Source organism: Equus caballus, chromosome 3 (genome assembly GCF_041296265.1).
Source record: "Equus caballus isolate H_3958 breed thoroughbred chromosome 3, TB-T2T, whole genome shotgun sequence".
Classification (NCBI taxonomy): Eukaryota; Metazoa; Chordata; class Mammalia; order Perissodactyla; family Equidae; genus Equus; species Equus caballus.
The window spans coordinates 63,701,324-63,717,743 of record NC_091686.1 but is presented as its reverse complement, the minus strand read 5'-3'; the positions used below and the strand labels follow the sequence as shown (position 1 = coordinate 63,717,743).

Here is a 16,420-nt window from a genome sequence, read left to right as displayed (position 1 = left end):
TGAGACAGCAGAATGGAACAGGATCCAGAATATATGTGGAAGAATTTGCCTTTGACAGGAGGAGGGACAAATCCTCCGTGGTAAGGGAAGGAAGAAGAAAATGGGGGCTTGTATTTTTATCACCAAGCACTCGCAGCAAGTGCCAATTAGAGGAATAGAGTAAGTAATAGGAGTTGAAGCCTGGCTGTGCCCAAATTTGGAGCCCCAGCCTATCATCCAGAATTTGGCTAAGGAATAAGGACTGCCGGTCACCTACTTCAGCAAGAATTTTTACTAATAGGATAAAATCAATAAGACGACATAGCCAGGATCAGCCATGCCTGAAGAAAATTAAGATTAATTCCTTTGGGGGCTGGTCCACACTATTTCTGGCCTCTGTCGTGATATCCTAAAAGAAAAACTCAGAGAGAATGAGGTTTTGTCTCAGAATGAAATCATCTTAAAGCAGAGCCAAAGGTTTTACCCTCCGTTGAATATAATAGCATAAAAAACAAACCAAAACCTTGCGAAAAGTAACCTGGGGGGAGGAGGCCAAAAGATGAACAATAACTTGCTCTCAACCCCATAGAAGTCCAGGGAAAGCTGATCAGGGGCTGGGGCAGGTTAGCCAGTGTCGATACCACAACTGGAGGTGAAGTCAGCAGCACAAATTCAAAAAGCCTTGCTGTACTAAGCTTCACGGTCTTGGCTTTCAGACAAGAAAGAGAACTTGTGACCGAAAAGGACACTCCAGAAAGAATTTCAATGAAGCGCAACTTGAGCAAAAACAATAAGTTGCCCAGATTGCTTGGATCATGGACAGAGGGCCTGGCATGTGGAATGAATGTCATCAGCTGAGAACACAGCCTTGATTGGTAGCTATGGAGCCTGCTGCCCACGTGGTCCCCTCGGGCTGGCTTCCTGGTGAATACTATTTAGTGAGTGCCAATCCACTCCCCTCTGTTTGCTGTTTTTTCCTCCCTCCAAAGGATTCCCACAGAAATCCTTCCCGCCCTAGACACTGCGATAAATATTCTTTACTAAGATGTCGTCATAGTTTGGCTTTATAAAAAATTTTCCCTTGGGATGCAGAGCAACATTGATGGTATGAATGTAAAATGGTTCGACGCTTTGGACAATTGTTTGGCAGTTTCTTATAATGATAAACGACACAACAGTTACATTCCTAGGTATTTACCAAAGGGCAATGAAAGCATATGTTCACACAAAGGCCTTATTCACGGTGGCCAAAAGCTAGAAGTAACCTAAATGTCTACCAACAGGAGAACGGAGAACCAAATTGTGGTATATCCATACAATGGAAAACTATCTGGCAATAGAAAGAAACAGACTACTGATAAATGCAATGACATAGATGAATCTCAAAGATATTATGTTGAGTGAAAACAGTCAGACACACATACAAAATCACACAGTATGCCTCTGGGGTGGTAAAAATGTTTCATATCTTGTTTTGGTTAGTGGTTGTATAAAGTTGTCAGAACCCAGCTCACTGAACATCTAAGATCAATGCTGTTTATTGAATATAAATTACACCTCAATAAAAATAAATAATCTTCCTACATGAAAGGCTGTTAACATGCCCTTTGCATATTCTCAGAGTTCAGGTGCTTGAAAATAGGATTCCTGCCCCATCTCATATCTTAGAATGGCTTATGAGGTCAATCCCGGAGGAACTCAAAGCAAACAACAACAGAGGTAAAGAACAAACTGTAGGAAACTGGGTAAGTGCTGGGGCCCAGCCAAGTGGCACTGTGGTAAACTCTGCTAGCTGTTTTTGCCAATAACAGACACCTCTTCTGGAGTGGCCTGGAAGGAGGTTAGCGCTGATTCCAGCTGGCTCCTGGGGTTTGCACAGAATTTAGCAGGAGTCGACCCCTATAGTCTTTCCCGTAGCCATCCTTAACTGATCCCTGCAGAGAACACTCCCTTCCCTGAATTGCTATTGTATTCTTAGCTGTACCGTACAACACAGCGTTTACTTTATATTTAACACATTACTTATCAGGCAGACATATGGTGGAATGGTTAAAAGCATGGTCTTTGTAATCAGAGAACTGAGCTCAAATTATATCTCTGTCACTTACTGTCTAAATTTGGAGAGTGCACTCAACCTCTCTAAGGTTCACTAACCTTTTGCACTAGACAGGGGTTTTCCAAGAGGGAAAGATTGAAAAGGGATGTACTCTACTTGCCAAACTTACCAATCAGTTTCACTCTCCTGGGTGGAGTGAGCAGTGTGTGGGGGAGACCAGGGCTATTGTGCTAATAGAAAGTAAACATCAAGAGTGGGGACAAAGCATTCTCCCTCTAGCAATTTGTATGCAATTTCACCATTTTCAAAGCTCTTTCACCTATGTTACCTACTGTGAAGCAGGTACTATCATCCATACTTTACAAATAAGGAAAATGAGGTTCAAAATCATTGTTTGTACCAACATAAAGCTGAAAATAAGCAGCTACACCTTCTGTAAGTAAACAAAGTCTTTTTAATAATTTGTATTAATGTCTAATATGGGCAAATATTTTAATTTTTTTATTGAAGAATTAAATATGTAAAGAAAAATGCACAAGCAGTAAATATACATTTTGATATTTTATAAATTGTACATACTCATGTAGTCATCACCCAAATTACGAAACTGAACACTCCCAGCCCCTCCAAAGACACCAGCCCCACTCCCAGCCTTGTGCCCACGTAGGTCAATAGCCCACCCCTCAAGAATAACTATATCTCAACTTCTGCTATAGATTGAATGTTAGTGCCCCCCTCCAAATTCATGTGTTGAAATCTAGTCACCAGTGTGATGGTATTTGGAAGTGGGGCCTTTAGAGGTGATTGGAATTAATGCCCTTTTAAAGGAGACCCCAGAGAGATCCCTTGCCCCTTCCGTCATATGAGGACACAGCAAGAAGATGGCTATCTATGAACCAGGAAGTGGGCTCTTATCAGATACCAAGTCTGCTGGCACCTTGATCTTGGACTTCCCAGCCCCCAGAACTGTGAGAAATAAATGTTTGTTGTTTATAAGTCACCAGTCTATGGCAGTCTGTTATAGCAGCCAGAATGGACTAAGACAACTTCTAACACTGAAATTAGTTTTGCCTGTTTTTGAGTTGTGTATAAATGGAATCATATGGAATCACACAGTAGGCACTCTTTTGTGTCCATTGTTTTTGCTCAGTTTTGTGAGTTTCATCCATGTTGTTGTGAGTCCTTCATTCTTGTTATGTAGTCTTCCCCCTGGAGGACGTACCACAATGTATCTGTCCATTTTCAGTGAGTGGGCGTTTGGGTAGTTCCCAGTTGGGGGCTTTCATAGCTAGCACTACTATTGGCATGAGTGTCTTTTGGTGACCAAATACATGCACTTCTGTCTGGTCAACACCTAGGAGTAGAGTTGTGCATATGTTCAGCTTAAGTACATGTTATCAAACAGTTCTCCAAAGGATTTGCACCAATTTGCACTCCTACAGCAGCAGTGCCTTTTGTCCAATATTTGTTACTACCCATCTTTTTCATTTTAGCCATTCTGGTGGGGCTGGGGCACATTTTGTCTTTATTTTGATTTCAGTATCAATCGTTGGCAGCTTTTTTTTTCTGACTGCAGCTTGAATTTCATTTCCTTTCACACAGTGGCTGAGACACTTTCGTTCCAGTTTCTTCTTTTTACTTAAAATTGTCCTTCCTACAGGAAATTCTGGTAACTTCTTTCTTGTCTTCTCCAGCTCATCGTTTCTTTGTTTTCTTTCTCTGATTGTTGTTTTCCACCACTGGTACACGTACTTCACATCTACCCTTCAGAGCACTCCTCAAGGTGACTCCTACAACATGCATCAGAGCTCTCAGCCATGTGGGTCATGACCTGTATGGATTCTTAGGGGCCTTGGGTTTGAATTTTCTCTCCTTTCTACTCTAGTCTTGGTTACATCCATCCTGGGACTAGTTCCAGTCCCATTTCTTCACCAGGCCATGCCCTAAAAACTCTCAGATATCAAGAATAGTTAAGATTTATTGAGAGTTTACAGTGTGCCAGAAACTTCACAACACTCCTACACCCTACACAAAAATCCTATACTAAACAGGTGAGGAAACAGGGGAGGAACAGGCAGCTTCAGCGAATTTCCCCAGTTCAAACCATTAGTCACTGACAGAGCCAGGATTCAAACACAGCAAGTCGAACTCTAGAGCACATGGTGTTAGGACTTGGGTGAATTTGGTGAGGTTGTACTGAACCAAAGTGGGTTTGCCTCCTGACGAGCTAAATCACTCTCCACCAGAAGCAGTTGTCTCATAAAGTAAAGTACATTTGCAGCAAATAGGAGACCATGCAGAATCATTTCCAAAGTCATGGCATCCTCAAACAAAGGGGAGCAGGGACCTTTTGTTTTGGATGATGAATAAATATTCAAAAGGGAGAGGTGGGTATTGGCTTACACAGGATCAGATGGAAAACATGCTTCCGCATACACTGCAGGTTATGGTAATAAGGCCTAAGCTCTTCCTGGAGACATCATAGCATTAAAAATAAGGCATAGGTCATAGGCGTGGCTCTTGTGGTGAGGCTTGGTCTGGTTCAGGGTGGTTGGTGATTGCATCTCCTTAACATAACAAAAGGAAAAAAAATTTGGAAAAACGGTTAAATGCTTCCAAACCCACCCTGGAGTTCCTTGGGGCAATTAATTGTGACAAAGTCACAAATTCCCACAGCACCTATTGTCTGTTCCACTCATCTGGCAGTTATATTTGACAAATAAAAATGGCAAGCAATAGGATATATTGGAGAATATAAGGAAGCCATTTGGTATAAACCTAATTCGGCCTGACCTTGTCTTTCCAAAAGGGCCTGACTGTGGCTGTTGAGCATGCATTGTATATCTGCTTTAGATATTCCCGATGGCAAGAACAAAGGCCCTTGAGATAAAGGTGCAACTTCCCTCCCCCTCCCAATGTTGGCATCTCCTTAAGGATTAAGCATCTTTCCTTAGGATAGAAACTGATTGCTGTGCTCACCTGTGACCGCCCAGCTCGAGACAATAGACTTGCCTCCTGCTATGCCCTCTGAGATAGCAGACCCACTACCTGCTGCGTCCATCAAGCGCTGTGCTGACAGGGCAATCTTGTGACTATTGTGGGAGGGACGTTTCGATCATATGTGAAATCTCCTGTTTGGGGGTATATAACCACTCTGTATACCTCACTTCTTTGGTGCCCTTTCTTCCTTTGGGAAGAAAGGCCCCGGGCCATGGTCCTCAGATTTCAGCTCAGAATAAACTTGCCCAAATTTTCATTTATAGATTGGTTATGGATTATCTTCGTCGACATATTTAAACTCTTGTATTGTTGGTCATCTTTTTATCTCCATCACTATGATTTTGAATTTTTAAGGTCTTCTTTCTAATTTTGTAGGGCATTTAAAGAGTGGAAATATTGACTGAAAAGAAAATTAAAGTAAAATCTTAAAACTTATATGTGAGAAATACCACCACACAGTGAAAAGACGGATGCGAAACCAGGAGATGAGTGGAATATGTGACAAAGATTAATATCCTTACTACATAAAACCCTTTTACAAATCCATAAGGAGGAAGGTAAGCAACCTATTAGTTAAATAATTTTTTTTTTTTTAAGATTTTATTATTTCCTTTTTCTCCCCAACACCCCCCGGTACATAGTTGTATATTCTTCGTTGTGGATTCTCCTAGTTGTGGCATGTGGGACGCTGCCTCAGCGTGGTTTGATGAGCAGTGCCATGTCCGCGCCCAGGATTCAAACCACTGAAACACTGGGCCGCCTGCAGCGGAGCGCGCGAACTTAACCACTCGGCCACGGGGCCAGCCCCAAGTTAAATAATTTTTTTAAAGGGTAACAAGAGGAAAGTAAGAAATTCACACGAGTGGAAATGGCTAATTCACAAAAAGTTTTACTTCAACGGTAATCATATGAATGAAAATTAAAATGATATTTTACTTTCTTTATACTTTCCTATATTATTTGTTATTTATTTTGCAAGGAGTAGGTGTTAACTTTATCCTTTTGAAAGAAAGTTATCTCTATTTTGGGAAAACAGAAGAGTGTATATCACACATTGTTTGAGGCAGTACCAGAGTCTGAAACTCACTGGAGTCTAATGAGGTTAAACAGTTTGAGGGCAAAGAGCTACATTTCTAAGAAACCATTTATCACTCACTCAATTGTTTTTATATACTCAATTTTCTGACACAGTGTTTCCGGTGTAAATTAGTCATGTCTGGACTCTGTCATGAGGACCTGGCAAACCTTGCCTCCTTTCCTCCCCGTTTTGTCCTGAGGCTACGGCATGGCTCCACAAATCAGACTTCTCAGCTGACCTGCAGTATTACCTTTCCCACCCAGGTTCCAGCCAGCCAGGGCTCATTTTTGACCAGCCAGATGCCCCAGCCCTTAAATTGACCTATTAAAAATCTGTGTTACTTGATGATACATGCATCTTCTTGGCAGAAATCTCATCTGTTACCTCAGACTCCAGCCCAACTCCTTTTTGCTCCTCTCCCGTCTTCTCTACTTTCAGCCATGAATTTACCTATCCTTCATATGGGCATCTTAATAAATAATGCTGTCTATAATTTATTGAGTGTTTGCTTCATGCCAGGAATTTACATATGCCTCTATTTTAACAACAACAATACTTCGAGTTACATATAATCTCTCTTTTACAGATGAAAAAACAAGGGCCACCAAAAAGAACACAGCCAGGATTCAAAGGCACATCTCTCTGACTTTCTTCCAACTCAGGGTCCTTCTCCCTTCAGCTTTGCTTTGGCCAGGAGGAGGCCCTGACTTGTTCTCTGCTAAGGGCTGGATTGCTACCACCCCCAGGTGACCTGCTCTGTCTCCTGATAGCGCCCAAGCAAGCCTTTAACAGTTGCCTCGGGTCGTTATCTGCATAGACACTTGTATGATCAGACATGCCCACCAGTCTCTTCCTGAATATTTATTCTCCACACCTCTGAATCCAGTGCAGCCCAACTCAGAGCCCCCTCTGACCTGTCTGCAGGAACCGGCAGCGTCAGATCTCTTCCAAGTTTGAGTGGGAAGATGCTTTGTGTCTCTCTTGATTGAATGACTTGGCCCTACCAGGGTATATTTGTGTTTTAAAAGAAGAATGTATCTATCCAAGTAAACCTCTAATGCAAGTAATTCTCTAAACAGGAAGAACTTCAGAACAGGGTGTAGGAGGTAGTAGCAGTTAATCCATTTTACAGAAGAGGAAGCTGAGTCTCAGAATGTGTTTGGCGTGGACAAAAGTAAACTGCAAAATGTGAAAATGAAGTTCTTCCTTCTAATCGTTGACTCCAAAGTTCGCCTCCTTTCTGCTCCCTCCCGGTGCCCATCTTCGTCAGCCACCAAGCTAGTCCTAAAGCTCTCCTTCCCCAGAACCTCAAGCTCCTGGAAGTCACTTCCTCAGGGTGTCCTGGAGAGGGGCTGGGACAGGGCTGTCCTCCTCTCCGTCAACATGTTACTCCATTCATTACAGTGAGCGTTGTCGTTGATAAGACCACTCACTCCTTTACAACATTTTATGTGTCATTATTATTTCATGAGATAAAATGCTCAGCTTTTGATTGCCAGTCTCTCCCAATTTTCCACCAAGGATATGCTCCCTATAGACTTTCAAGTTCCCTAAAGCTTTTTAATTCCTGCATCCCCTCAATGTGTCATGGCATACAGAATGCTGGGTCCTGGGGCGAGAAAGAAGATCCCCTCACTCCATAGAACTAGGGGGTTGATTTTACGAAATGATTTGCTTCAAATTCACTGAACTCTCCTTGACTGCCAAACTTACTATCTCTCTACCTCAAGGCTCACAGTGAGCCTGCGTTCTTGCGACTCTTTCAGACAGTTGATTGTTTATCATAACAAACTGTGCTGCACTGGTGAGTTGGCTTCACTTGATGCCCCAGATGTGCACACTTCCTTTGCTTTCTGACAATGGCAGCCCTCTCTACAGCTCGCATTGTCCAAGGGCATAGAGCCAAACCACTGCTGCCACCTTTTGCTTCCTGTCATCATCCGACAGAGCATTATTTGGCTTCCATGCTCCATGCCTTCTGCCCCTGGGCTCCTCGGTTGTCACGGTGCCCACATTTAGCACACTGCCTCATGCGGGGAGTGCCACATACTAGTGTCCACTCACTGCTTCAGTTGCTGTCCTGAGATCCAGCTTCCTTAGGGACACGTAGAGGGAGTAGGTGCACAGACCCAAAGGGCAGAGGTCATGACTTAATCAGTTAATCACGTAACACCTAGAACAGTCTCTAGTACATGGTAGGAGCTCATCAAATATTTGTTGAATGAAAGAATGATGGATTAGAACACTAAAGTGACTTGCCTAAGCTACTAGACAAGAATCCTGGCTCCCTAAGTCCCAGATCAGTGCTCGTTTCAACTCTACCACCCTAGGTTTACCTCAGCCTTCTGCCAGAAAGAAAAATAAGATGAATAAGAGTAAGGGAAGGAGGAGAGAACATAGAAGAGAAAACACAATAAGTAAAATTTGGGGTTGAATTTATAGGTGGCATAGCAGCAAGACCAAGGCTGGTATTTCCCCTGGTCCGAGGTGGTCTGCTCCAAAGCAGGTAAATTGTATTTATGAATAAATGGTACCATTGCCCAAATTCTCACACCTAGAGCAGACCTGGAAAAACACTTGACTCCAGGCATAGTGAAAGTAGCTCAGAATACATACTTATAAAATTTACATGTGGCCATTTACCACTTAGCCCACCTCCAGTTGTCAAGTTTTTTAATATCTAATTTTAAAAATAAACATGATCTTCCCAACTCTTCCCAGCAAGGTAAATGTCTCCTAAGAATGTGTTACTGGTGTTGCTGTTACTTTAAATGTCTTAAGAGAATCAAGCATATTAGATATTGATTAGTTATTTTTATTTAATTAGTATCGGTCAAATAACGCTCAGAAATTCCAGTCAGAAATTTCTTCTCACAATATGACTTACATGTGTATTTTTTTCACAAGGTGCAGATTAAGGAAGAGTAGAGAAGAAAAAGTATCTTAAGAGGAAATCTTTTTCCTTGAGCTGTACTGTTAACCAAGACTGAAGACTCGAAGCAGAGAAATGGAGTCATTAAAAAGTGATGACAATGCAAGATTTAGGCATGCTACCACAGAGTCCAACAAAATGGTTTTGGAAATTATCTTTTTTTTATTTTTTTTGAGGAAGATTATCCCTGAGCTAAGTACTGCCAAACTTCCTCTTTTTGCTGAGGAAGACTGGCTCTGAGCTAACATCCATGCCCATCTTTCTCTACTTTATATGTGGGACGCCTACCACAGCATGGCTTTTGCCAAGCAGTGCCATGTCCACACCCGGCATCTGAACCGGTGAACCCTGGGCCACCGAGAAGCGGAACGTGCAAACTTAACCGCTGCACCACCAGGCCAGCCCCATGGAAATTATCTTTAATTCTTTTACTTAATGGGGAAAATTTTTACAGAAAGCTATAAAGAGATAAATATTACCTGTAATCCTATCACCAGAAAATAGCTATATTAATGTTTTAGTATATAGTTATTCAACTTTACCAAAATAAGTGTATTCCTAAGAAATGTCAAATTATCGAAAAATATAAAGAAACAGGTAACACTGATTGAAGCTGGGGAGAGGTGACTGGGCAGTAGGAGTGGGAGAAAAATTCTTCACTGTATAAATACTATTATGTACGTTTTAGGTTTTGTCCTTTATGAAGGTGCCACCTATCAAATAAATCAAATGTGGGCCTGGCCCGGTGGCACAGTGGTTGAGTTTGGCACGCTCCACTTCAGCAGCCAGGGATTCATAGGTTTGGATCCTAGGCGCAGACCTATACCACTCATCAAGCCATGCTGTGGCGGCATCCCACATACGAAAAAATAGAGGAAGATGGGCACAGATGTTAGCTCAGGACCACTATTCTTCAAGCAAAAAGAGGAAGATTGACAACAGGTGTTCGCTCAGGGCCAATCTTTCTCACCAAAAAAACAAAAAAAAATTTAAATTTAAAACCAAGATTAAAAACATATTTTAATGAGAACAGAGAAGTTTTAGACTCACAGTAGAATGAAGTTTTTTCCCCACCATAATTTCAGTAACAAATGTGTTTTCAGGGGCCAGCCCAATGGTGCAGTGGTTAACTTCGCATGTTCCACCTCAGTGGCCCAGGGTTTGCCAGTTCGGATCCTGGGTGTAAACATGGCAATGCTTGGCAAGCCATGCTGTGGCAGGCGTCCCACATATAGAGGAAGATGGGCACAGATGTTAGCTCAGGGCCAGTCTTCCTCAGCAAAAAGAGGAGGATTGGCAGCAGGCATTAGCTCAGGGCTAATCCTCCTCAAAAAAATAAAAAATAAGAAATAAATTTAAAAAATGTGTTTTCATAACCATAATTGTATTTGGTTATTGCCAGGTTAAAAAAAATGGTGGATCAAAGACTACAAAAACAGAAACTCTTCCTTCCTTGCCCTTTTCTCCACATATTCAGTACCCTCTCATTTCCTGTCCCTTCTGCCGTGCAGTTCTGCTTGCAGCACAGTCTCTCACAGCCAGCGTAATCAGCAGCTTTTTTCTATTCTGATGATGCTAATTCTCGATTAGTTCTAGTTGTGACTGAGTGGCTCATATAAATTATGTTTCATAATAGCTAATTGTGCTATATCCAATTCTTGTTATGGACACTTTAACTATATGAGAAATTAATGCCTGTGTAATTTTCCAAAAGCTTTTTCTAGGTATATGTACTCGTATTTTAGATAGAAGTTATCTTTTGTTTTGTTTCGTTTTTACAAAAAAATTGAATCATAATAAATATACTACTTTAGACATTTTTTTACCCAACAATGCATTCCCAAACTCCTCCACGATAAACGTAGATCTATATTATCATTTTAATTCATCATATTCCACTTGATTGTTCTGCAATAAAAGTTTAATCTCTTGTGCATGAGTATTTTTTTTTAAGTTAACACTTCAAGAAATTGCTTTTCTTCCTTAAAGAGGGCCTTGCTAGTCTTTTTCAGTGTCTTTACAATGTTAGTAGATGAAGTGTTAAAATAAATGTAATTGCAATATCATTTAAAGACAGATACTAAGGCCAGTGAAGGCTGAGATTCCTACAGGCCATAGCAACCCTAGGAGACAGTGCCTTTGCTGGGGCTATGACAAGCCCAGGAGTAATTGAGATCCACCCAAGGTTTCAGGTCCACCCAAGGAAGGCAGTTGTGCATGACTTAGCATTCTCAGATCTTACTCTAAATCAAATCCTTTCCTTAGATTAGGATTCAATGTCATTCCATTCAAGCATTGTATTTAATAAGTGCCAGGTATTGTGCTAAGGAAGAGGGATGCAAACCAAACCAGGACACTCTAACTGTCCAGGACACTTAGAGTCTAGTAGAGAAAGACACACACAGAAGGTTCACTTAGATAAGCGTGATACAAGGAAGACTTGTAAGTAAAACCAAATAAACAAAAGTGTTATAAGAAGCACAGAAGAGGAACAGATTAGGTTAGGCTGGGGAAGGTATCATTAGAGATGCTTCCAGAAGAGTATCTGGGGTTGCAACCAGGAGAAGAGAGAGGAAGAGCTCTAGGGAGTAACAGGAGTCTAGGCTGTTGACAGACCGGATTGCAGCTGCTCAGAGCTGTAAAGCCTTTCCCCTGTTCTCACTCTGTCTTTTTGAGTTCTCTTCCTGAAGCTGCTGTGTTTGTGGGCACACCCAGAGGATCTTCAGACTTTGCAAACCGGTTGTGCAGATACTGGCATTTCCATAAGAAGCAAAATGCTGAGTAACATGAAGTCAGTCTGTTGCTTGCCAAGAGCTGGGAGGCCTGGGTGGTTTCCCAATCTTAAAAAGGTTGAAAGATGTTTAAGCCAGCCTCCCAGGGAAAAACCTGGGTGGGTTTACCAATACAGAAAATGCTAGGTACTAATCCAATTTGCGTAGGTGCACCACCTGTGATTATTATTGGTCATTCGAAATCAGATGGACTAACTTTAGCTCTCAATTATTTTGCCTTTTTTACATGACAGACTAACATATCACTAACGGCTTACCTTTGTGAAGGTTTCATGTACTGTAGAACAGAGATAATTTTCAGTCAGTCCTAGGTCAAAGAGGAAAAGTTGAAGAGATTTAAACAGGAAATGATTCTGCTAGAGAGAATTCAGGAGTAGAAGTGAATAAACAATCCAGGCACAAGTGATGAGTTCTAGGTGTCCTGGAAACAAGAGGGCCCATTGCCAGCTCACTGGGTGAAATCCCAGTCTGCTGAAAGGTTCCATGTGCCAAGGGGATCACTCCTGTATCCACCAGGCCAGTGTCACAAGGTTTTCACCAGCTCAGCTCTCATTCATCATCCTGAGGCCTGTTGCCCAATCATGCATGCTTAACCACTCGTTCTAGGAATAGGCTGCCGAATATTCGCAAGGCCTCATAGAGCCCACAACCAAAATGAACAGAGGAATCTGCAGCCAGACAGAGTGACCCAAGGAGGATAGGGGCCAACTTGAGGAATTTCTTATTTTAATCTTTGCTTAAAATTCTCAATCAAAATTTTAAAATATGATTATAAAAATAATTTCTGTCCCAATGAAAAATTTGGAAAAACAGAAGTATATCACAGAAAAAAACACAAGCCCAACACTCACAAATATTGGGTGTATTTGTTTTCATTGTGTGTTCTCTAAATGTATAATACAGGGTTTTCTGTTAATTTGTATCTAACATTATACTATAGTCATTTCCAATGTTACTAAGCATTGTTGTGAGCAGTGCTTTTAATGGCTATATAATATTTCACCCTACGGACATATGACAATGTTTTTAACCATTCCCCTTCTTAGAGCACTTTCAGATTTTTTCTAGTTTTAAAAAAAATTATTATCAATAACACTGTGATGAATACCTGTACATATAAATATTTTACCACAATTAATTTCCTTAGGATTCATGTCAAAAAGTAGAATTATTGAGCCAGAGTACTAATTTTTTAAAGGTATGAATGGATAAACCACGCTGTGTGAGCAATATATTGTGAAGTCTGAATGCTGAACGATTCTCTCTGAATCACTCTGGCTGAGTCAGGGAGTCCATGCCCTTACTCAGTAGGCTCATTTTGTCCATTTCACCTGTAGGTCCTGGAGCTTCCTCCCGCCGTACCCCAGGCCCCAATCCAGCCAGTGCTCTCCCAAAGCTGATCATCTTTTTCCTTTGAAGGATTGTAAAACTGTTGAGCTCAATGGTTCCCTCTTCTTCTCTCAGACACCCTACAGCAAAATGATTTGAAGGAGCCAGTCCTCTGAGCCATGAGACTAACTTCTCTATGTACCTCTCTTATCCACCTGCCTGCCTCTACACACATGTATATTTGTCTTCTCATCTTTAAATATCATGTATAGGCTAACACCCAAATTTACATCTCCACCCTAGATTTCTCCCCTTTACTCTGACTTGATATCCAGTTGCCTACATAAAATCTCTATTTGGATGTCTAATAATCATCTCAAACTTAGTATGGCTAATACCAAACTGCTCGGGGGCAGGCCCGGTGGTGCAGTGGTTAAGTTCGCACGTTCTGCTTCTCGGCGGCCGAGGGTTCGCCAGTTCCGATCCCGGGTGCAGACATGGCACTGCTTGGCACGCCATGCTGTGGTAGGCATCCCACATAGAAAGCAGAGGAAGATGGCCACGGATGTAGCCAGGGCCAGGCTTCCTCAGCAAAAAAGAGGAGGACTGGCAGTAGTTAGCTCAGGGCTAACCTTCCTCAAAAAAAAAAAACAAAACCCAAACTGCTGATCTTTCCCAAACCTGTTCTTCCTGTCGTCTTCTGTGCATAAGTTAATGGCAACACCATCTTTTATTTTTCTCATGCCAAAAAACTTGGAGTCCTTTTTGACTCCTCTCTGTCTCTCATGCCCCACATCCAATTCATCAGCAAATATTTGCATCATTTCTCACTAGATTATTGCAATAATCTCTTTACTGGTCTCACTGCCTTTCAGCCTATTTCTCAACACGCCAGTCAGAATGGTCCTATTAAAACATAAGTCAGATCACATGACCTCTCTGCTCAAGCCCACCAAAGGCTTCCGTTTCACTTAGAGTAAAAGACAAGTCCTTATAATGGCCATACACAATCTGCCCTCTCTCTGCTTCCTTACCCATCTCGCTTTATGTCCTACTATTTTCTCATCTGTTGTCTGTGCTATAGCCACACTGGCCTTCTTGCTGTTCTGTGAACATTACAGGTACTTTCCTGCCTCATGGCCTATGTGCTTCCCAGGCCTTCTACACTCCCCCCAGATTTCTGCATGGCTCACTCCCTACCTCCTTCAGGTCTTTACTGGTTCATCTTCTTATATAACTTTTCCTGACCATTATATTTTAATTGCAAGCTTTTTTTTTTAAGATTGGCACCTGAGCTAACAACTGTTGCCAATCTTTTTTTTAATTGCTTTTTCCCTCCAAATCCCTCCAGTACATAGTTGTATATTTTAGTGGTGGGTCCTTCTAGTTGTGGCATGTGGGATGCCACCTCAACATGGCCTGATGAGCAGTGCCATGTCCATGCCCAGGATCCAAACCGGTGAAACCCTGGGCTGCCGAAGCAGAGCGCACAAACTTAACCACTCGGCCACAAGGCCAGCCCCTAATTGCAAACTCTTGTCCCAACACTCTATATCTCCATTTCTGCTTTATTTTTCCCTATCATTCTTATCACTCATCAATAGACCATGTTTATTTGTTTTATTGTCTGTCTCCTCCCCACTAACAGAGAGGACTTCTATTGTTTTGTTCATTACTGTGTCCTCAGCACCTCAAGCCCTGGCACATGTTCGTACCTCAAACATAGTTGCTGAATAAAGTGAAAGCAAATTATGAAAAGCATAGGTGAGGACTTCTGGGTCAAGATCATGAGAAAGTGATAGGCACCAAAATGTTTCCACTTAATATTCTGATTCTTATTGCAAAATTGGGGCCAAAAGCACACAAAAGAACCAGAATTATTGCAGATCAAGCTAACCAGGCCAAGTGTCTTCTGGATATTCTTAGGTATTTTTGTAAATTCTACATATTATGGGACTTTTTAGACTTCTGTACACAAAAGCAAATTAGAAGGTTTTGCTAAAGTTATATTGGATTTCTCAGTGTTTCTACTTAGTCATGGAATGTAGCAAGGGTTTCTGAAAATGGAGCCAGTATCAAAAGGGGAAGGAATATAATCTAACCTGGAATTGAGCGGCTTCTAAACTGCTAGGCACCTTGAAATATCTCATCTAAACCTTCAACAACTGTGAGAGTCAAGGAGTATTATTCTAATCGTAAATATGTCAAAATTGACATGCAGAGAGAATAATTTCTCCAAAGTCACACAGGTAGTAAGTGACAGGCTTAGAAATTCTTCTCATTAACTCCTTGACTAACATAGGACTTAGAATTTATAGCTGATATCTGGACTAAATAGCTGACTTAGAAATCATCTAATATTTCTGTCTCAATTATCCGCAAAACAATGTACGTTCACTTTAGACACATACCTTGGAGTGAATCAGGGTGATCATTTCAAGTCTTTCCGGCTCTTGTTATTTCTCAGTTCTTTCAGAAGGAAAACTGTGTTCTAAATGTTTGAGTCCACTCCAGCTTTTGTATTTCCTAGTTCAAATCTTTAAACCCTCAAGTTAAACCACCACCACCACCACCACAATACAACGCCTCCTGGAACATTTTTCCAACTGAAACAAATATTCTAGTTGTGTAAAGGCATCGGGCAAAGCTAGAAATGGAACTCCTTGTTAGTTATTCATGTGAAGGACTTTGTTTAAAGGAATCCTACGTTGCCAGCACAGTCACTTGTCTGGGACAATTGCTGTTGGCACAGCATTAATATGTGAAGATTGGGAGAGCGGCCAGCAAAAGCAAATTCTGTGGTGTATGCAACGTTGTTCTGGGGCATCAGTTGAAGTCCACCTTTGACGACCATCTGAACACAGCCTTTCACTGACAGTACACCCAAATGGACAACTCAGCAAATTAGAGAATGAATTTCTAGGGAGAGGCAAGATAACATAATGGGGAAAAAATTAGAATATGGGTGACGAAACCCTAATTTTAATTCCAGTGTTGTGACACTGATACCTCCCTTAACTTCCTCAGGTCTCATTTTCCTTATGCACACACTTACGCAGTTGCCCACCCAGGGGTCCAACAAGTGTTATTAAATGCCATCTTGTGGGGCCAGGTGGCGCAGCAGTTAAGTGCACACGTTCTGCTTTGGCTGCCCGGGGTTCTTCGGTTCAAATCCCGGGTGCAGACACGGCACCGCTTGACAAGCCATGCTGTGGTAGGTGTCCCATCTATAAAGTAGAGGAAGATGGGCACGG

General features: G+C 41.7%; 2 long non-coding RNA genes across 2 annotated transcripts; one reads left to right on the top strand and one right to left on the bottom strand.

Annotated features, from left to right (window-relative positions):
* The first annotated feature begins 695 nt into the window (after positions 1 to 695).
* Positions 696 to 9,241, top strand: LOC138923454 (uncharacterized). The gene is made up of 3 exons (XR_011437069.1): positions 696 to 917; positions 5,411 to 5,592; positions 6,700 to 9,241. It is a non-coding gene; the product is annotated as an uncharacterized lncRNA (long non-coding RNA).
* Positions 2,467 to 15,756, bottom strand: LOC138923455 (uncharacterized). Its single transcript, XR_011437070.1, has 3 exons — positions 15,578 to 15,756; positions 12,095 to 12,144; positions 2,467 to 4,602 (listed from the first exon to the last, which is right to left on the bottom strand). It is a non-coding gene; the product is annotated as an uncharacterized lncRNA (long non-coding RNA).
* Positions 15,757 to 16,420: the final 664 nt, after the last annotated feature.